At 37.4% G+C, this 21,596-nt stretch overlaps 1 long non-coding RNA gene across 1 annotated transcript; it reads left to right on the top strand.

Annotated features, from left to right (window-relative positions):
* The first annotated feature begins 15,974 nt into the window (after positions 1-15,974).
* Positions 15,975-20,579, top strand: LOC122182259. Its single transcript, XR_006179756.1, has 4 exons — positions 15,975-15,996; positions 16,434-16,459; positions 19,952-20,060; positions 20,523-20,579. It is a non-coding gene; the product is annotated as an uncharacterized LOC122182259 (long non-coding RNA).
* Positions 20,580-21,596: the final 1,017 nt, after the last annotated feature.

Below are 21,596 nucleotides of genomic sequence, written 5' to 3'. Positions count from 1 at the left end.
CAATGATTTTTGTGTGGTTACACAGAATCTTGTCACTTGCTGATTACTATGTGTGATCTTGGGGGCTGTTAGCATGGTATGAGCACACACATTGAAGTCACAATGGATATAAGTTTACAGAGCAGGCAAATATGTTGCGGAAATGCAAACAGGAAATTAATGAATGAACATTTTTGCAACATAATAGGTTTACTTTTGAACCTTGAGTAGCTCTTCTGTACGCTCACCTGCTAATAAAACTAAGCCAAATCTAAGTTCATTTGTAGTTCAAAACTGCCACATTTAGGCCTTTAGAAGGGGACCAGATTCATTCAGTGGAATGAATTCATCTTTATGTTAAATTACCGACTAAATAGCATAAGCTGTGATTTTAAGATAGATGTTTTAAATTCCACTAGGCTCATTGGTTAGAAATTCTAGAGCTTAAAATCAGATGTTGTGCTTGGAGATGGTCTGTAATACATTTGTCAAAATCTGTGTGGGAATTCACAGAAATGGTGAGGGGAGAAGATACTGACACAAATATTGGAGTGCAGAGGAAGGAAGGCATTCAGTTGAAATCATGTTTCATTCTTCCAGATTTGGTACATTAGAATGCAACTGAATAGTGCTGCACAATCAAATGCTTTGCAAATGTCATTTGCTCAAAACACCACTTCCCCGTTTAATGACTGGCTGTTGAGTACTTTGTATATCTAGCATTTTCTCTTCTGCTATTTTGAGAATACCATGCTAGTGCTCAAACTATCTACTTCTATCAGTATTGTAATAACCTGAGTCCAAAAGACTGTAATTGAAGATTCTTTTCTGATACCACTCAGCAACTATAGGAGGAAAAAAAAAAGAAAAAACACAAATATTTTGATTGCCTTTTTTGTACTATTTCATGGAGTGAGAAAGTGTAAAAAGTATCAGCCTTTAACACTCCCTTTTTCTAGTTTATTTTTGTGTCATTTTGAATTGTTTAGTGTGATTATCAGTTTAGTTTCTTTTTTAGCTTATTTCTAAAGTTCCTCTTCTGGTCTTTGCAGTTGTGGTTTTTTTTTTTTTCCTGTAAAAGCTACAGCAATCCATGGAAGTCTGAGAAGGAGTAAGTATACAGAATAAGTGTAAGATATATTTTGGGAAGAGTTATTACATTCTTTTTTATAGGTTAACACAAGTAGTCAGGTTAAGTCTGAGGAGGACAATGAGAATATGAAAGAAAGATGTTTTAATATCCTTGGGTAGGAAGTTATTCATCTCTGATTAACTTCCAATGTTGACTACTGCATGACAGTTTGAGAAATATACTACTGCTGTTGATTCTCTTTTGTGAAAATTTTCAGTGTGAAGCAAAATGTAATTTCTTCAGAGAAGAGCATTAACCTTGTATTTCTACACTTCTGTCAATTTACTTCTATGCTTCTGCCTTTATTTATTAGGTCTCTTGTATTCAGCAGCACTACAGCTAGTGTTTAAATGTCCAGACTGCAGTGTGGAAGAGCATCCATGTTATGGAAGAGTATTTAGGCCCAGTGATTCTAGTTATTTAGGATGAAAGTTATGCTGAGATAAGTGCTCTTGAGTGAGGTATGGTGTTTATGGACTAAGAGCATAACTGACCAACACAGTGGCAGAATTCGTCAAAGCTACTTGAGCAACAAATTCTTAGCTATTGATCTTTGCTATTGTCTGAAGGTAATGTTTAGTGCTTTCTGTTATTGAAACAGTGGAACATGCTAACGTATATATCTAATTTAAAAACAAAAACAAAATGCAAAACCCTCAAAAACATGCGAATCCAATTTGGGTGGAAATGTGCAAAGAAGAAAAGCACTATAGGAAGAAAGGAACAAGAGTCTATGATGCCTTCACCTCTGTTCATGGAGAATATTGGAAATACTCACAAAAGGGACAAGCATTTCATTCATCATTAAATTTGCTCAGCCTTTGTTCTTGCTCAGAATTCCAGAATATGGAAGTGATCTTCATCTTCCACTGTGTATGTTGCCACTGGCTTTTCTGGAGCCACGGTTCATTCAAAAAGCTTTATTGTCCTAATTAATAATTGTGCTGACCCAACATAACCAGAACTGACCTACATCTGCACCAAATGTCAAGGTAGAAATATGACTGCCGCAAGCAGTCAGAGCTGAGGACTGGGGCAGAATATTCCTTTCATAAAGGGATGGCATTTGTAGAAGAGTGGCCAAAGTGCGAAACTGGGGTCACAGAGTAAACAGCTGAATCTAGCAAAACAAAATCTAGCATGGATTGGTCGTTGGCATTTATGCAGCTCTTCTTCCAAGCTCAGGATCAGTGCATCCCTGTGAGCAAGAAATCAGGAAAGGGTGGCAGGAGACCTGTGTGGATGAGCAAGGAGCTCGTGCACAAACTCAAAGGAAAGAAGGTCCATGAAGTATGGAAAAAGGGTCTGACCACTTGGGAAGAATATAGAAATGTTGTCAGGGCCTGCAGGGATGCGATGAGGAAAGCTAAGCCTGCCTGGAACTGAATCTGACAAAGGTGATAAAGGATAATAAAAAAGGCTTTTTAAAGTATGTTAACAGTAAAAGGAAGACTAGGGAGAATGTGGCTCTAGTAAGTGAGTGGGGTGTTCTGGTAATGAGGGATGCTGAGAAAGCGGGGATAATGAATGCCTTCTTTGCTTCTGTCTTCAGTGAAAAACTCTCCCTCGGGACCTTGGAGGTTAGTGAGAGGGTCTGGAGAAAGGAAGACTTTCCTTTAGTCAGGGAAGAGGTGGTCCGAGAGTGCCTAGGCAACACCAATGTTCATAAATCCATGGAACCCAATGGGATGCATCCACAGGTGCTGAGGGAGCTGGTGGAGGTGACTGCTGAACTGCTCTCTGTCATCTTTGAGAGGTCTTGGAGAATGGGGGAGGTGCCTGAAGACTGGAGGATAGCCAATGTCACTCTGGTCTTCAAAAAAGGCAAGAAGGAAGATCCAGGCAATTATAGGCCAGTCAGCCTCACCTCTGTCCCTGGAAAGGTGATGCAACAGCTTGTGTTGGATGCCATCTCCAGACAACTGGAAGAAAAGGAGGTTATCAGGAGTAGTCAGCACGGGTTCACAAGGGGGAGGTCATGCTTGACCAACCTGGTAGCCTTCTATGATGTTGTCACATGCTGGGTGGATGGGGAGAGAGGATTGGATGTAGTCTACCTTGATTTCAGCAAGGCATTTGATATTCTCTCCCACGACATTCTTATAACAAAGCTGAGGAAGTGTGGGATGAGTGGACAGTGAGGTGGGTTGAGAACTGGCTGACTGGCAGAGCGCAGAGGGTCATTGTTGGCAGTGCAGAGTCCGGTTGGAGGCCTGTAACTAGCGGTGTTCCTCAGGGGTCGCTTCTGGGTCTGGTCTTGTTCAACATCTTCATCAATGACCTTGATGAGGGGATAGGGGCCACCCTCAGCAAGTTTGCTGATGATATGAAGTTGGGAGGATTGGCTGACATGCCTGAAGGCTGTGCTGCCATTCAGCGAGACCTGGACAGGCTGGAGAGCTGGGCAGAAAAAAACCGGATGAAGTTTAACAAAAGCAAGTGTAGAATCTTGCATCTAGGGAGGAATAATTTCATGCACCAGTACAGGTTGGGGGATGACCTGCTGGAGAGGAGCTCTGCAGAGAGGGACCTGGGCGTCCTGGTGGACAACAGGTTGGCCATGAGCCAGCAGTGTGCCCTCGTGGCCAAAAAGGCCAATGGCATTCTGGGGTGCATTAAAAAGAGCGTGGCCAGCAGGTCGAGAGAGGTGATCCTCCCCCTCTACTCCGCCCTGGTAAGGCCTCATCTGGAATACTGTGTCCAGTTCTGGGCTCCCCAGTACAAAAAAAGACAGAGATCTCTTGGAAAGAGTCCAGCGGAGGGCCACAAAGATGGTGAGGGGCCTGGAGCATCTCTCCTATGAAGAAAGGCTGAGTGAACTGGGTCTGTTCAGCCTTGAGAAAAGGAGACTGAGAGGGGACCTGATTCAGGCAAGCAGAGTGGCGAGGCCAGACTGTTTTCAGCAGTGTGTGGAGACAGGATAAGGGGAAACAGCTGGAAACTGCAGCATAGGAAGTTCCACACAAATGTGCGTAAGAACTTCTTTATGGTGAGGGTGACGGAGCACTGGAACAGGCTGCCTAGGGGGGGTTGTGGAGTCTCCTTCTCTGGAGATATTCAAGACCCACCTGGACACCTACCTGTGTGACCTGGTGTAGGGAACCTGCTTTGGCAGGGGGGTTGGACTCTATGATCTCTGGAGGTCCCTTCCAACACCTATGATTCTGAGATTCTGTACCTGAGTTTTGCCTGAATAAAGCAGAAGTGTTCTTGCTGCTCTAAGAAAAGTTACTGAATTTAAAAATAATAATAGACATTATGAAGTCACGCTCTTATTTTCAGTTTGCATACATTAAGTGCCCAGATTACATGAAACCATGCCCTTTTGTTGCACATGCTTCTTTGGAATAAAAAGAGATAACCCTGTGTAGATTGTAACATTTCATTATTAAAGTATGAATTTAATGCTCAGGACATAGCATTTCGCCTAAACTGATACTGTGCTTTTGCTTAATTGAATAGCTGTTGGGTCAGCAAGGGTAGATATTTAATTTACTACATGGGACTTTCCAACAGAATTGGACTTGCATGTGAGATGCTCTAAATAACCTGCACTTATGGCTTAATACTTTTTCCAGTTATAATGGATTTCTTCCAAAAGAGAACTGGAAAAAATGAGTAAGTCCTATTGCCATTTGGTTCCTAGAAGAGGTCTCTGATTTTGAGCTTAGTCTTTGCAGGCACTACCCTGCATATAACTGGCAGTCACTGCTGCAAATTGTCATTGCTGTGGGGATCTTCAGGTCTGTTGTCCTGGAACAATAAATCTTATAAAGATGCCACAGTGGGCAATCTGTTTTTCAGTCATAGGGTCAGGTGTGGTGTATTACCTGGTGCAGGTAAATCATTTAGTACCACACAGCTGTCATATGGTGTAATGAGAAGAGAAAGTTCAGAAGGTCTTCTGTTGTCAGGTAAAAAGTTTTGTCAGTTTTGCTTTTGTTGCTCACAGTTAAAGCACGAATAAAGAAGTAAGAAAGAGGCCTATGTAGCTATTCAACACATTCAGGAAGCTCCTGATTCAGCAATTGCTATAGTTATGTTTGTCAAATTGTTAGGCACTTGAGTAGGCCATTCTTACTGATATGTATGTATTAGATCTATGGAATTGCATGGCATTATTACTAGCAGGAGGGTTTAATGATTTAGCAAAAGGTATACTTTTGACAGGTACAGAACTGAACATTGTCTTTCATGTTGCCAGCTGGTGGCTTTCAGTTAACACTGCTGATTTGCCAAGTTAGATTTTAATCTTCTAAACAGTCTCCTCAGCCAAGGTGAGCTGACACTTCCTTCAAGCTACACAGTACACTATGAGAAACCTAGCCCTTTAACTGCTCAGTTTCTCTACTTACTCCGTTTGTGAAATGTTTTATGATACTTCCTTGGAAACGGAAAGCTTGACTGTTTTATTGAACTCTTGCTAGCAATTGGCTCTGTATTAAAAAATAAAAATAAAAAAATAAAAAAATCTTCCCTGCCAGAGCTCAAAAATATTTTACTGTTGCAAGAAAGCATATGAATACTGAAGTGAATGAGGATATTTTGTCAACAAATCTAGAATTTTAAAGGTTTTTTTTTTTTTTTTTAAGAGGATGGAGGATGATTCTGTCCTGCTCAATGAGGCTTTCAAGGGATGTATATAACTATAGCCACACAAGAAAAGGAGCATCTGATGAGGCAATTTAACTAAGGAGATTGAAAAAACTGCCACTGCAATATGTACACACATCTTATTTCTTCTTTAGAGTAATTAGCACTGTTGTAACTGTCGCATTAACTTGAACTAAATGCCTGAGTCCTAACTTTCAAAACCGTTGTTCATTTTTTTTTCTCTTCTTGAAGGATTCCCCCCAATTTTTCATCTTGGGCAGTAGTTTTTTTGCTATAGAAAAGCACATGTAGTCCTCCTTCAGAGTGCTAGATGGACAGTATTTGGACTGAGTGTTGTGTGGGGATTGTAAAAATAAGTTGTGTAGAAAGGATGTAGGATTACTGGATTGACTGTGAGAGGTTTTTGGACAGATTTCTCTCTTCTCAGAAGCCTATTACAGAGAATAGTAAGGAGCTGTAGCTCACTATCACATATAAGATTACTAAAACTTCTGGTGTTTGTTTGTTTGTTTGTTTTTGATACAGTTATGAATTTGACCTTAGTTGCTCATGCAGATAGAGAAAATTCCATTTACTAACTTCTTACTAAAGTTCACTCCTCTGTATTTCCAGATATTAAAAAAACAATAAATAACAAGACAATACAACATCACCACAAACAAAACAAAACCAGAAAACTCAGTGTTCTATTTCTCCTTTCCATTGTGTATGCTTTTGTCTCTTCCTCAGACTCCTGTTGATATTTCCCTCTTTATATGCTTTTATAGCTGCTTATTTCTCAACCACCCACATGGTGGTTCTGAATCACTTAGTTATTTTGGTTATTATTTTCTTGAAAGACTTCCTTTTGTTATCTCTATTTTTAAAATTTATTTTTCTTTTTTCTTGCTACCATTAGTCAATTCTTCAGTAAATTGGAGAAGGATGTGTCCCCCTGTGATTGTGAAGAAATCTGGGACTGCTTAGAGTTCAATTTGTCATAGCCTGTGAATCCATTAAGGTTTGTACCTGCAGTTGGACCTGCAGGAAGATCCAGGAACAGTAACTTTTTTCAGAAGTTACTCCTTAATCTCATCATCTACCTCAAGAAGTTGTGCTTTCTCTTTGGAGAGAGGGAATTTTATGATTCTATAGTGTCTTTTTGTTAGAAGTTTCTAGATCAGCTGCAAGTGGATGATGCAGAGGCTCCATGCAATTCCTGTAATATGTGTTTTGACCACTTTTTCCACAAAATGGAGAGCTGTGCAGTCAGGAGTATTCATGAGATTGAACTTACAAGCTGGTGATCCAGATCTCTACTGTTTCACATCTTTGCAAATTATTCCCTTGTGCATTAGCTTCCTATGATATCATCTTTATTAAACAATGAGAGCAGTATTTCATGATATCATGCATTTTTTCTGAAGACTTGGCATGTTCTCTAAAGTCAGGGTGAATCTCGTGAAGATACTTCAGAAGTATGTGTTTTTTCCTTGATATTTGTTTAGACTTTGAACTTGCCCTTGAAATGCTTGGTTTCTTAACACCTTTTATCTGTATATTTCTTCTTCCTTTGTTAGATTTAGGGACTTTCTGCAGAATTAAGGTTTAATCAAAATAAGAACTTTTAAAATATGAGAAATTGAGTGCACTTTGGCTTGATAAGATATTAAGCTTACCTTCAAGTGATCAAAATCCGAAATCAGGTATAAGTTAATGCTGTATCTACAAAAAGTTTCTTCAGTGATTGCAGTTGGTCTAACTCTAGCACTGGTCAAGATTTTTGTTTCTTTTTCTTTTTCCATATAGTAATTATCATGATAGTAGAAGTTTTAAAGTAAGAAACTGTGATCTAAAAGAAAGCTTTGATTTTATTTATTTTTTTTCCTTCAGAGACAAACAGGGAGATCTTTCATATGACTATACATGCAATTGTGAGAGAAACTATCCAATCAGAAAATGCTGGTTTGTGAGAGAAAACAAGATACTTATGATTGAATGTCTCATTGAAAATCTTCTTTGTGGCTCAGGATGCAAGATTCTGTGATGCTATTGGAGTGAAAATTCTTGATTTATTTTGCTTTGAATAGTCTGTCCAGCAAGTAGGGATGTGACCTTTGGTCAGAATTCTTTCTTCCATCCCTGACAATGAAAAGTAATGGAAACTAATGAAAAGTAATGAAAATACCAGTGCATTTTCACACGAACTGAGTGTTCTACTTCTGTCTCAGCTTTATGTTAATGGCTGATTATTGAGAGTTAATTCTGCTACCCCATTTACAAGATGAAATGCTTCTCATTATGAGTGAATCCCAAACAATGCTGTAATCAATACAAATGAAAAGTTGGTCTGTCGCACTGGTGGCTAATACTCACATGATAGCGATTCAAAGTATATTCTTGTGTATTTTGGTCAGATCTTCAGCTGCTGATTTCTCTCTGATTTAGTTATGTTCTTGTATAATGGTATTCATCAGAACATCTGAGTTCATTAAACAATGTGATTTGTGTCATGAGTTGAATTTTTTTTTCTTTTTTTATCTTATCTTTACCCAAGGGAGAAAATTGCTTGTGGAGAAGATTGCCTTTGAACGTTCTGATCCTTTATTATATTTATGGTACTACTCTGTGTATTACTGTGTATTTTAGTCTTCTCTGTATCTGGACAATCTGCACCAGTTTTCATTGCTGGTTGTTATGTTGTTGAAGACCTTATTTCTTTGTATCTCCCCAGCTGAGGTGCTTTATGAGTGTTTTATTTTTCTTTTGTACAAAAGTAAACTACTACAACTTCTTATATGAGGTTCAATGCAGTATAAGCACAGATTTAGGAGTTAATCCCATTCAATGTCGTATTGAAAGAAATGAATGAAGAGCTCTGTTTTTTAGCTAGTTTGGAATGATACCATAGTACTTGAATGGAGTATTGCATCCCAAATATTATATTCACAAAATTCAGTGTGTTTACACATGATTTCTACTAATTGAGTTCTTTGGAAGAAGCTACTGATACTTAGACTCTGGGATTAATTTGGAGCTGGGGCTTGTCATGTTTCAGTTTGTCTTGAGGTTTCTAAAAAGATCACAGCCTGAAATAGGAGTGGAAATAGAAGGATGCTTATGTGACTATGAATGAACATATTCCTCTGAATAAAGTTAGCACCAGTATTCATGAAAACAAATTTCAATATCACTTGAATGAATAAAGTATAATGAGGACCAGGAGTTTCTGCCTTTATTGATACAATCCATTTTAAAGACATTAAAATAAGTACTCTGCTGTTTGTGTAAAAATAGTAACTGTGTTGTACAGTGTACAACTTATGGAATTCTTGTATGGAAACTCTCAGCATCCTCCTGCAACTTCCAGTGTACATCTATGTAACAAAATTTTGGATTCATAATGTGGTCATGTGAAAGAGATCAAAAATATGGTTTTAATATCTAAAGGATAGACTGGTCGTGAGTCTCAGATGCGTTTATATCCATGGCTACTCTGCCCAAAATCTCAGTTACTTAAAATAAATAAAATAAAATCTGAGTTATTTTAGGCTCTCAAGATTTAGATTCCTAGGACGAAATAAAAACCATTTCTGTGAAATGGAAAATGAGGGAAGAAGTATGGCATTGGAAAAAGTTGATGGACAACAAGAAGGGATCATTTTGATTTATTCTCATTTCATGAAGCATAGATTTTACAAATGTATGGATTTATTTTGTGGTATTAAAGAAGAGCCCATTAGCTACAGCTGATCTAAATCTCAAACATTCTGATGCTATCAGTGAAAAAAAAATACTTTGGTTTTTTTTTTTTTTTGCTATTAACATTATAGAAATCTTCATTTATGGGTGTGAAATCTTTTTAATTAGAGGTACTAAATGTTCAAAAAATAAAAGCTGCTTCATGTCCTATTCTCAGGTACCTTTCTTCATTATCTTTACTCTCTGTAAGGCAGTAATGAAAATGAATGATTCCTATACAAACTCTGTTTTTGCCTGATGTCACACTTGGCTTCACATATGTACAGGATATGAATCTTAGCAAATATTGTGTTTAGTAGAATTTATAAGAAAAGAAAAAAACATACATAAGTAAAAGGTAAAGAGCAGTTTTCAGTAGTAAACTAAAGTATATTGCTTTTTGTTCTTTGTTTTAACCATCTGTATTCTTTCACACAAGGCTTTAAAGGAATTCCTATATGTATGTGTCCAGGGCATCAAACATTAAATGATGTCTTCTCTATGAGAAATCTACTAAGTGTTCTCAACAAAGAGATAATCATATAGAAATACTGGGGAAATTGAGAAACAAAAACATGCATTCTTTAAGATTTTGTTCTTCTTTCCTTTACGCTCAGGGAAGATGTAAGTTTTGTCCATTTAATTGCCCTAAACCTTGACAGTTAACTAAAGATGTATTGTAGGATGGTTCTGTGTTGCGTATTGTTTGGGTGACAGCTACAGCATACAACTGGGGAAAATTGCTGTATGTGAAGTCAACTGCTTTTTTGTTGCTCGCTCTGTGTTTTAATACTCTTGCTTAGGTATTGGGAAATATTTTTTAATTTTTTTTTTTTTCAAGGTTTAGGTGGGGAGCATGAAGGCGTGTTATCTGACCCTGTTGTACTGTAAATATCAATGAAAATGACATAATCGGGTCTTGGTAGGCGATGGGCTGAGGAGCACAGATTACCAGAGATGCAGGCCTTCATTATCAAAGAAGCAGCAGTCTCTCAGAGTGGTGTCGGTAAAGCAAAAAGTCTGTTTTAGTGGGCCAATTTGCTATGTTAGGCATAAAAAGCATATGATTGCATCTGACAGTGCATCTATTCAAGAACAGGGATGCATACAGGATCCAGTTATATCCCATATATTGCTGTACCAATCAGAGACAGCTCCTGAGGCTGCACCTCCTAACTTCTGTGTAAAGTGCGGGCATGGGAGAAGCTTTGACTGATTTCACTGAAGCCATCAGACAATGATGAACATTCTTTCTGCTGTTAGAAAGCTACATAGGAAACTGTTGCAATGGGCATGCACAAATCATACTCTATAGTCAGTTATGACAGCACTTGCCTTCTTCAGGGATGTATCAGCTTTCATTTGCTCTTTTCATAAACAAAGAAGAACCAGAGTAGCGCCTGTTTTTTAATAGAAGAGAATTTTTCCACTGCATTTTACCTCATTTCTAAATCTACCACAATGCTGCCACAACGTCCACTCTAGAGCTGACTTTTATTAACAGAGTTGTTTCTGATCCCAGAGGAGAGACTCAGATCAGCAAAATATCCCATTCTAGGAAAACTGTGTCTTCAGCTCTGGGTTATGATGCACAAGTGTCTTCACTGCTTAGCTACAGGAAAAGCAAATTTCTGCTGTGACATTTCTGTTAAGGATCATGGCCAGCTGGAGAATGTAATAGATGTAATTACAGCTTTTTTTTTTTTTTTTTTTTAACTCCCCTCCCATTTAATGAACTACCGTGGTTGTACGTGAGCTCTTAATTTTTTTTTTTGTTTGTTTTCTGGGGAGGGGTGGGAGCGCATGCAGTGAACAGATGGACTAAATATGGTTGTTATAGGGTAAATGAGAAGCAATGAAAATGCAGGTTTTTTCTTACAGCAACCTGCCCTAGTTGTGGTGCCACAGTATGGCAGATTGTTGCTTCTAGTGCAGTATCTTGGTCTCACACTGTATTAATGACTACGGGCAACTAAAACTCTCCAAATTCTTCAGAAACTACAAAATACAAAAAATGCATGTAAGGTGAAGTGGACTGCTTTTTTTGTTTGTTTGTTTGTTGTTTTTTTTTTTTTTTTTTGAGAGAGAGATAGTTGGATACTTTATTGGTGTAGGCTTCTAAAGATCTCTTAGATGTCTTTCAGGGAACAGATCAGAAAAGGTATTACAAAAGGATGACTAAAAACAATCTTAATTTCCCTGCATACAGGAACAAAATAGTGGCGCATATCCACTTCTAAATAGAATCTAAAATGCAGTCTCTGATTGAATTTCTGGAAGAGGACAAACAGACAAAATAACCATGGAGTTCACATTTGTGCCAGTGCTTAAACTGAGAGCTGCATTTTTTTGTTGTTTTAGTTTCTCCTGTCTTGAGAGAGAGTATTCTTTTGTACTTCTCTCTTTTCTAATTGTTGGATCATTGAGAGATGTTTTAAGAACATCTATTTTTCTGATTTTTAAGCTCCTTCATAGCCATTTGAGGAAAAACTCTGGACTAGATGGATGTCTACTCTGATTTGGTAGCCACGTTTGTGTTACTGTAGTGAAATGAAAATACAGAACTTCCACAGTTTGGAGGTTTTTCTTTATTAGGACATATCAGCAAAAGAAAAATGTGATTTAACTAAAACATCCTAAATAATATTAGTATTATCCATAACACAAATTTTTGAAACTATATCTAAGAAAATCTGGAAAAATAAAGTATGCTTATATTGTTAGCTTTCTTATGGATGAGCTTAATACGATCTCTAATGCAAGACAAAGAAGAAATATGTTTAATATAAATTATACAAAGATTTTTAAAGAAAAAAATCTGCCTGAAATTCTTAGTCTTATTTCTGTGAGAATGGAAGTCTGGATAAATGGGAAACTGTCTTCTGAAACAAGATGACAGGCATTGCCTTGCATATTGATTTAACATTATATGCCGTGGGATTTCTATAGCTCAGAAAAATACCTGAATGTATTTCTGCCTAAATTTCTCTCCTCAGAATCTGTAACAATGGAGGGAGGGAAGAAATGTCAGTAGAACTTGCAGAAGATACTCTAGCGTGCAGTAGCTGAAGCAATGTGAATGAAAGATGTGGGATGTGAATGCAGTTCCTTGCTCTGAACTAACGCGCAAAAAGGCTACGATCTTTGCCTGCCACAGAGCATGAACTGTGTGGGCTGTCAGTTCCAGAAGCATGGTCAGCTTTGACCAGAATTGCTGTATTGTATCTCATGAGTGGGTTTAGCAGTTGCTGTACTTCAATTTTTTAGTACTTTACTTGCATGCCTGACAGATTGCAAAGGAAAAGCCATCACAGCTTTAAGGAAAGGAAACTAACTTTCCAAAGGGCTCTGTGTATAAAAATACTGACACTGTTTCCTACTTTCACCTATTCTTTTACTGAGTTGGAGCTGAAGCTTACATGTGAAAAAAACGTATGCAAAAGAGCAGTGTCTATGCCCTTCTTCAGGATTGGATCAGGAAAGCCTGTGTCAGAAGATATGATTGGAAGTTGTCTTTCTCAGATTTAAACTACTTTGTCATTTACTGTAATAGATGATATACAATAGCTTCCAGATGTTCTGCTCACTTGCACTGCCCAGCTACAGAGCTGAGGCTGTTCCTCCTAGCACTAGAATTAGGCATGATGATGAGAGCTCCTGCTGGGTCAAAGAGCACCTGTTCACTGAGGGCTATCTTTTATTCATCCTCCTTGGGACTGCTGTCTTGGCTTCAGTATTTGTAGGCCATCTGTAGCCTTTACATTTTTTTTAATCAGCTGCTTTCTGCTTGAGAAGCACTAATTTTGTCTTATGCACCACTGTCCCCTCTATGAGAGCAGCTGACATTGGCTGCCCTTCAGCAGCAATGGTCCTAGGCTTCCGTCACTGCTTTGTTGGTCTCTGTGCTGCCAGAGCTGTTACTGGACCTTCAAACTGTCAACATTGTATTTGTTTTTCTGAACCTGGCAGCTGATAACAGGCAGGTTGCTCTGGAGAAGGAGGGGCTATCACTGCAGCAGCTCTCCCCACCTGGTGTCTCTTTTCCCTCCAACTTCTTGGAGAGGTGCACTTTTCTACATACATGCATGGCTAAGCCATGGGGAATGAGGTGAGGGGCAGTCTGTTCTTGTGTGGTGGGCGTCACATGTGGTAACATGGCAATTTGGGGAAAACTGTACAGTGCTTTCCATTGTAAGCAACTGAACGTGGTTGTTTGGTTGATACTTTTAAGCTGCATGTACTATGTGCTGCTCTATGTGCTGCTATCTGCTGCGAAGAGAGCTTCCATTGAAGGAGTTGTAATGCAGGTCCAATAATATATAGTGGAGTTCCAAAACCAGAAGCTCACAATTTGAGGAGAACCACTTTGGTTTCACTGGATTATTTTTCAGTGTCTTGTATATTCTGGTTAGCACGTTTCCCCGTTTCTTTCTTTTTTATTTATTTATTTATTTTTCTTATCCCCTCCATTGCCTTTTGCAGAAGAATATGGTGAGTCAGATTCCTCTGACTTCAATTATTCTCCAAGTATTGTTTCTGGCCAGTTCGTAGTTCTCATGTTGTTGTTGATAACCCTGCAATTTTTTAGGTTAGATAACGTGCAGTTGGGGAATTTTGCAAGTTTCTGCTTTGAAATAAATCGCTGCTAATAAATGAAAGTAGTCAGAATGCACAACGTAGTTTTGAAAAGGCACCTAACAGGCTAAGGGAATACAGGTGAAGTGAGTTTGGTGTCATTTTTCCTTCTTTCTGTGAGCTAGAGGCAGTGGCAGGTTCATTAGCTGTTTTGATAAGAAACAATACAAACAAGTCTTTCTAAATCTCTTCTGCCAGTAAAGCTCCTGCTCCTCCTTGCTTTGGAAACAATCTTGCTTTACTACCTGTTGTTTTACTCTGTGCCATTACACCCTGTTCATTTCCCTCTTTTTTGTCACCTTATCTGTCCCAGGGAACTGTACCTTTTCGTTTTATTACATCAAATGGGAATATTTCCAGGATATGTACAGCTGTACTCTTGAACTTGTGACATTTAAAGGGCAATAGAATGCTAATGTGACTAATAAAACAGAAAAATGGCTTTATATAAGTCAGTGCAAAAATGGCTCAACCTGTCTTCTAAACGGACTAATTTCAACAACATTTGCTGATAGGGGCCTGGAGGGACACTGCAAAGCTCAAGGAATTGAGATAGAACTGTAAAAACAAAGAAAGCTGTTGTCATTCTCTTTTGCACCTTTAAAAGAGATCCATCCAATGTTTCCTATTATGGGAGCTCTACCAGCTATTTTCTGCAGATGATAATTCAGAAGGGTAAAAGGCTGCATATTTATGTGATTCTTTTGTTGTTTTTGTAGTTGTTCTGTTTTTGATTATTCAGTGAAACATTGTAATCTGGAAGAAATTTTATTATTTTTCTTTAACATTGATTTGTGGATTTCTGTTTGAGCACATAAAATAAGAGCTTCACATTTTAGAGTTCATTTTTTTTTCTGGCTAATGCTATGAGGCCTAGAAGGATTGCGGGTCACTTCCTTTCTGAATAGTAGTAAGGCTGCACTGATTCTCAGTATATGCCACGTAGCCACTGAGTCATGAGTTGATGTGGATGGATAGACAGTAAAAGAAAACATCTATCATTTTTACTTTTCTGATCTTATTGTTTTACCATTTTTGACCTTATCCTTCCTATGTTAATCGAGGTTTCTCAGTTAACATGAAAACCATAAGTTTTTCTAGGTTATACCAACAGTAAAAGGGCATTAAATAACAGTTTGTGATTATAACCCACAGTTATACTGAGTTATACTGAGTTGTGTTGTAATTCTGAATAGGGTGGGGTTGTTTATTTAGTGATATGATTAAAAAGGAAATTTGGGGATTGGAAGTTAGGAGTTGTATGTTAGCTAAAATTTGCTACTTTCAGTAAAAGAATGATAGTTTTCTTTCTATTTCTTTAATAACAGTAACAACAGAAAAACCCACAGTTATCCAGGGAATACACAGATACAGATCTTTTGTGACAGCTGTTTAAAAGTACTTTTGACTAATTACTATTAAAAGCTTATTAAAATATTTCTTTCTTTAAAGCAAGCTATGTTCTTTCATCTTTTTTCTTTTTCAGTAATGTGTCATCTATTAAGATGTTTTGATGTGGAAAATTAGTGCTTCAGGTTTGAAGAGAATGACAAGAATAATGTTTCAGTTATAATTTCAGAATTAGTAACACCAATTCACCCTTCCTAGTGGAAAAGAAACTTGGTCGCCTCATGAACTTTCCATGCTAGAAGTGAAGTTTTATCTCCACTCAAACAATCAGTCACACTGATGTTTTCTAAAACTTGATTTTTAGATATATAAGAAGCTAAATTCTAGTTTCTGTTTGCTGATGTACCTCAATTTTTTCTTCCTTTTCTCTCTGAGTGCCATGTTCTTGTTTTAATCTAGCCCAGCTTCCTGCTACTGTGAAGGAGGTTTTCTTGGGTGCAGTGTGTTACTGGAAGAATGAGTTAGCCCAACACGTCTACGCTGACTGTCTGACTGCATAAGCTAATGTAGGTACTGGGGTTCCAGAACTCAAGACTATGGAGCACTGTATAGGCTTATTTAAGGAGAAATATATGGAGGTAAATCTTTTCATGCTATTGTGAGAAGTCTTTCTTAACAGACTAGTATTTCCACAGCACATAAGATGATATAAATGACATTGGACAACTTTTCACTGAATAGCCATGTATGTAGGCATATCTTTCAAGAGCCTCCTATAGGTCAGAAACTAGATATGTTAACACAGTAATAGAATGTTTTTTTTTTTTTTTTTTTTCACTCTATTTGCTGCTGTTTATGATTTTACTCAGTATTAGTTACAAAATAAGTCTTTTCTTTGTCTGGACTAATGTCTCAATTTCTCCCATCAGCTTTTGACACCTATGCGTGGATTGTTTCACATTCTCACAGCAGTTCTGTTTTCCTTCTCTCCCTTTGACTCTAGATTTTCTCTGGGTATAGAAAGGACTTGTGAGTATGATTTTCCTTTGCTTACTTTCCAAATTTAACGTACTTCGGGAGATTTTTACCACAATCTGATCTCCAGTTGGGAATGGTTGGGGTCCACTCTTTGTAGATGTAGTGGTAATTTCAAGACTGCTCATAGTTAGGCTTGAAGATTGAAAAATTCTTCAGACTTACGCAGAAAATACGATTTGAACAAAAGTTAAGAAAAGCTAAGAAAAATTTGACATTGTTCAATAATATTTATCTAGCAAGACTGAATGTAATTCCTCAGATGGGTGGTACTATAAGAGGAAAGGATGTTTTCTCTCTATTGTGTTACAGAGGGGTGAAATATGTTCTAAATGAATAAGTGGCCTCTCAATTTAAATCCTACTTTTCATTGTCACTAATAGTTTTTTTAGTATTTTCTGGCAATTTCCATGAAATGTTTTCTCTCTATATGCTTTCCATCTTAATATGCCACACAGTATCTTCCCACAACTGCAGCTTTGTGATAGTCCATCACAATGCAGTTCTTTTGAAAGGATTTTTGATTTGTCTGTAATACTACAACATTTCTATTCGTGTCAGATACATGGCTCAAATAAAGACAGCTCTGAAAGATCCCTCTGATTTTTATCTTGCTGGAAATTTGCATGAGAACAGTTGTTCTTCCTTTCCCATAGTAAAAATTCAAAGGATGTCTATTTAAAGTGAGCTACGAAGAGTCCAAGGCATGAAGAAATTAACAAGCTGGTGTTTACCTGCTTTTTTTGGCTCTGTGATCATCTGGTCTTAAGTGGAACTGTTCATCTTTCTCACCTTTCTCTATCTGTTGCTCAAAGAGTATTGTTGTCTCTGGAACCTTTGTGAGAGGTAATACTGGATGTTTTATCCGTTGTTTATGTAGCTGTAGACACAACAGGCAAAGGGCAAACTCACGCTATAATAAATGTGTAGAATTTTGTAGTCTTTAATCTTAAGTTAATATGAACTTCAGTTTTACAACGTAATATGTGACCACAAGTGGTTATTATATTTGCAGTATATATCTTTTTCATCTGTGTAGTCAATATTAATGGGCTTGAGATCATAACCCATGGGCGATTATTCATTTTGGCAACACCTTTGCTTGAGACCTATAATGTTTCTCAAAAAATGTCAGAAATATTAGGATTTGCTAATGGTCTCCTATAGATGATGGTAGCCTTTCAAAATAAAAATCTATTTTTTTTTTTTTTTTTTTGTTTCTCACTAAATTTGTCAAAGAAGGTATATTTTAAAAAAGGTGTACTAGTACTACTTATAGGATTTGAACATTGATGCTAGAGCAGTTATCACACTGGAATAGGCTAGTGATAAAAACAATTTCTTTGTCTGACAACTGTAAGGATCTAGAGTTCTGTAGGAAAGTCCACAAAGGCATACAATAACTGTGTATACAAGCATGGCTGTGCTTAAAAAAGGTTAGTCTGGTTGGCAAGATCTACTAGGTTGTGCACTAAGAGCAACAGTGCTTTCCTGAGACTGTGAGTTGCCCTTGGCTCTCAGCCCTGCCAAATTCAACATGGTCCAGGCTGAGAGCTGGATTGATAACCATTGCATGCGTTTGTTTGCTTCCCTTACTGGTGATTGAGGTGCATATTTTTGTTTATTTCAGTCACTCAAGAAGGAAACTATCAGGGATGTGTGATAGTTGGGTAAACCCAGTCTTTTTTTTTCCTGGGAAATCACATTATGGGGCTTGGCTATTTTTTTCTGACTCTATAATTTGGTGGATATTTTCAGTCAGTTTTGACAAAATTTTGTTGAAAGAGGGATGGGGCAGTCTTTTCCTTTCAATGCTGTGTTTCTTTTTTTTTTTCTTTTTTTTTCTTTTTTTTTCCCCTTAACAAAACTTACATTGTGCTCTAAATTTTAGTTAAAAAAGTAGCTTCTCAGCTTGGCTCAGCAATCCAAAGACAATCCATACTACAGAATACTTACTTCCCCCTGTTGTTCTGCTATTAGAAATGCATCTCATAGTTCTTAGTTTCTACTCTGGGTAGAGCTGCTATTGGAGTCAAGGGCTTTCTAGCTCCAAATATTCCTCTATTCCTTCTTCTCTTCCTGTATGGACTTTGCTTTTTGGTGATTTATTCAGTGTACAATTTGTCTTTAGTCAGGGTGTTTACCCATGTACAGTAATTTCAGAACCAGAGAAAGTCTCAGTGTCCTTGTAGGATTTGGGATCCCAGTCCACGATCAGAAGATGCACAGTTTGAGTGGAAACTTACATTGTGTAAGCATCATACAAGATGTTTTTTTGGCCAACTTTTCTTTGTCTGCCTTTAATGACATCAAAATCTCACAAATATTCCATAAAACAGTGATCTTGCTTAGGTTTTATTAAAATACTAGTCTACCTCAGGCATCAAACAGATTTATTATGAAATTTTTGGGTTTTGAATAGGAAGAGCTGTAAGACATCACCTTCTTCCTCTGCCTGCCCTGACACCAGACTGGCTGTACCTAAGCTGACTCTGGGACCTATTTTTCTACCTTTGGTTAAAAGGCTGCAGTGATGCAGGTTCCACGGCCTCACTTTCCAGCCTGATTTATCACTTGGTTAGTTTTGTAGTTAAAGACTCTTTCATACTATCTGTTATACTTTTTCTTTGTAAACATTTTTCTATTTATCATCACAGGAAACTCTGTCTTTCTCTCTCTCTCTCCAGACAAACCAGTTTATTTATCTTTCCTATCAGGATGTATCTCCATATTTCTGAATCATGTTATTTCCACTGTGTTCTCTCCAATCTATCTCTATGTCTCTTACTGTTTGGTTTTCCAGACCTGTACTCAGAGTTGAGTCCATTTGAGGTTTCACAAGGAACAACCAGAGAAAATTCATGTCTTTCAAATGGCATGTATGTAAGCCTTTCAGTATTAGAAATACTGATGCCTTGCTAGTTATTTCCAAATTTTTATTTTCACATTTGGCTACTTTTTTGTGGATTTAAACACTTAGCTTTTTTACTATATTTTTATTTACCAGGATTTAAGGGGTGGGGGCTGAAGTGCAGTATTGGATAGAGGGGAGCAATATGGGAATGGCAACACTTTTTTAACTGGGCTAAGAGAGGGATTGTGGGTTACCTAATAGCTATGCCCAAACACAAGAAGAGAAGATCCACATGCTTCACAGAGGTGGGAGGATGACAGACAGTGGACGTGAGTGTAACTAAGAGAAACTGAGACTAGGTATAAGAGAAAAACAGTCGATCAGTGGAATAGATTGCCCATTGCAGGTTATGACTGCAGGTTATGCTGTCTCCACCCCTGGCTTTAACCAGTCAGATCTTGAAAATCTTTCGGAGCAGCCTGGTCTGATTCTTTGAGCAGAATGTTGGGCTAAAGATCTCTTGAGGTCCATTCCAACATGAATGTTCCTGTTATTGTTTCTTTGGTTCTTCTGGTCCTTTTCAGAAGGATATTGTACTAAATACTTTAAACATAATCCTGTTTCATTTTCAGTCATTACTGAAGATACTTCCAAACACTGGACTCACAGAAGTTCTCTCGGAAGTTCCATTTCAATCTTTGGAAAATTCCTAATAAGTTATTGAGTGTGTTTTAAAATCAGGTATTCATACACTGACATTTCTTTTGGATTGTATTTTGCTGATGTGACAACATAATGTGGGCGCATCAAAAAAATTTAAGTAGAATACGAATGTCATATATTTTCTACTTATCATTTATGCTAATCATTCTTACAAATATACCATATGAAACTGTTATGAGTTATGCTTGTTTTATCATTGGTTTTTATTAGCCAATTATCTTCTTAGTACTTGCAACCAATGATTTAGTTGTTACTTGATGGAGTTCTTCTAGTGGAGGTAATTTGAGTAACATACATAGGAATATTATTTTCAAGCAAGCACTACTCATTTGCTTCTTGGAGACATCTTTGTCTTCTGAATTATTAGAAATGTCTTTAGATCATTCCTGAGATGCTGTAAGGTGTACTTCATTATGTCTAGTTGTGTTAAAAATATCTGGCTTCCCTTCATTCTTTTAAGATATTCTTTCCTTATTCTAGACCATGCTTTGCTTCTCTTTGATGTCAGTTGTGTGATTCTAAAAAAAGGATGGAAAGGTCAGTATTTCAGTCTTATCTATGTCCTGTAGTATTTGCTCTCTTTCCACAACACACTGTGCATCTAAATTTTCTATTTTTTTCCTTATATTCAGTAAATAAGATTGAAGTGATAGAATTGTTTTTGATGGAATCACTGAACTTTTTCTTTGAAGCTTTTTATGTTCCTTGCTAGTTGTAACTCATTTTGTGTTTTACTTTTTGGCATCTTATCCTTACAGACTGTTTCACCCTAAATCATTCTAAGTCATGTGTCTGTGTGATTCCTCTCTGATTTTTAGGTTTATTAAAGAGTTATGTGAAAGTTGCAGAGCAAATTGGAAGGGATTTGGGAACAATGCACAAGATAAAGATTTACAATTACTAGTGTGCATCATTTTCTCTGCACTGTACAACAGCTAGGATAAACCCCACCTGTCTTTCAAGGTTACTAGAAATATCAAGATGATTTGAGTGTGGTGGCATATATAAAGACAGTTGAGTCATAATGCCTAGATTGCTGTGAACTTTTTTTTCACCCAGGGGTATGTATGACTGTTCTGAAATCAAAGCTGGCCTTAGGAAATCCTGAGGGGCCTTATGCTGATCATACTTGACTGTCTTTTGCAGATCTTAGAATTAATCCAATTGGAATTAAATTAAATTGCAATTACCATTTGATTTAATTGCAGTTAAATTATATGTAGGTTAAGTAGCAAAAATGAGGTAATGTCATTCTCAACAGACCTTGGGGAAAAAAGTTGGAAATGAGCCTTCCCACTGTGAATGATACAAGCTACCTCGTTATTACAGTCTGCTTCATAGACTTCTGGGAGATTACTGACTTCTTGGAAAGAAGAAATTTTGAGTATGAAGAACCTATTTTGGATCAGGAATGGAGTATCAAATTGTGTAAGTTAAGTGAATGGATCTTAGTATATTCGCAGTGAGTCTGTACTAATTGCCATAAAACATAAGCTGTATCTTACCAACATGTAATAGTAGTGATTCGCACCACTGTTAAACTATGAGTTAAAG

The sequence above is a fragment of the Lagopus leucura genome, unplaced genomic scaffold (genome assembly GCF_019238085.1).
Source record: "Lagopus leucura isolate 7727_CA_CO unplaced genomic scaffold, USGS_WTPT01 Super-Scaffold_73, whole genome shotgun sequence".
NCBI lineage: Eukaryota > Metazoa > Chordata > Aves > Galliformes > Phasianidae > Lagopus > Lagopus leucura.
Note: the sequence above shows the minus strand (reverse complement) of the source record. Positions and strands in the feature narration are given on the sequence as shown.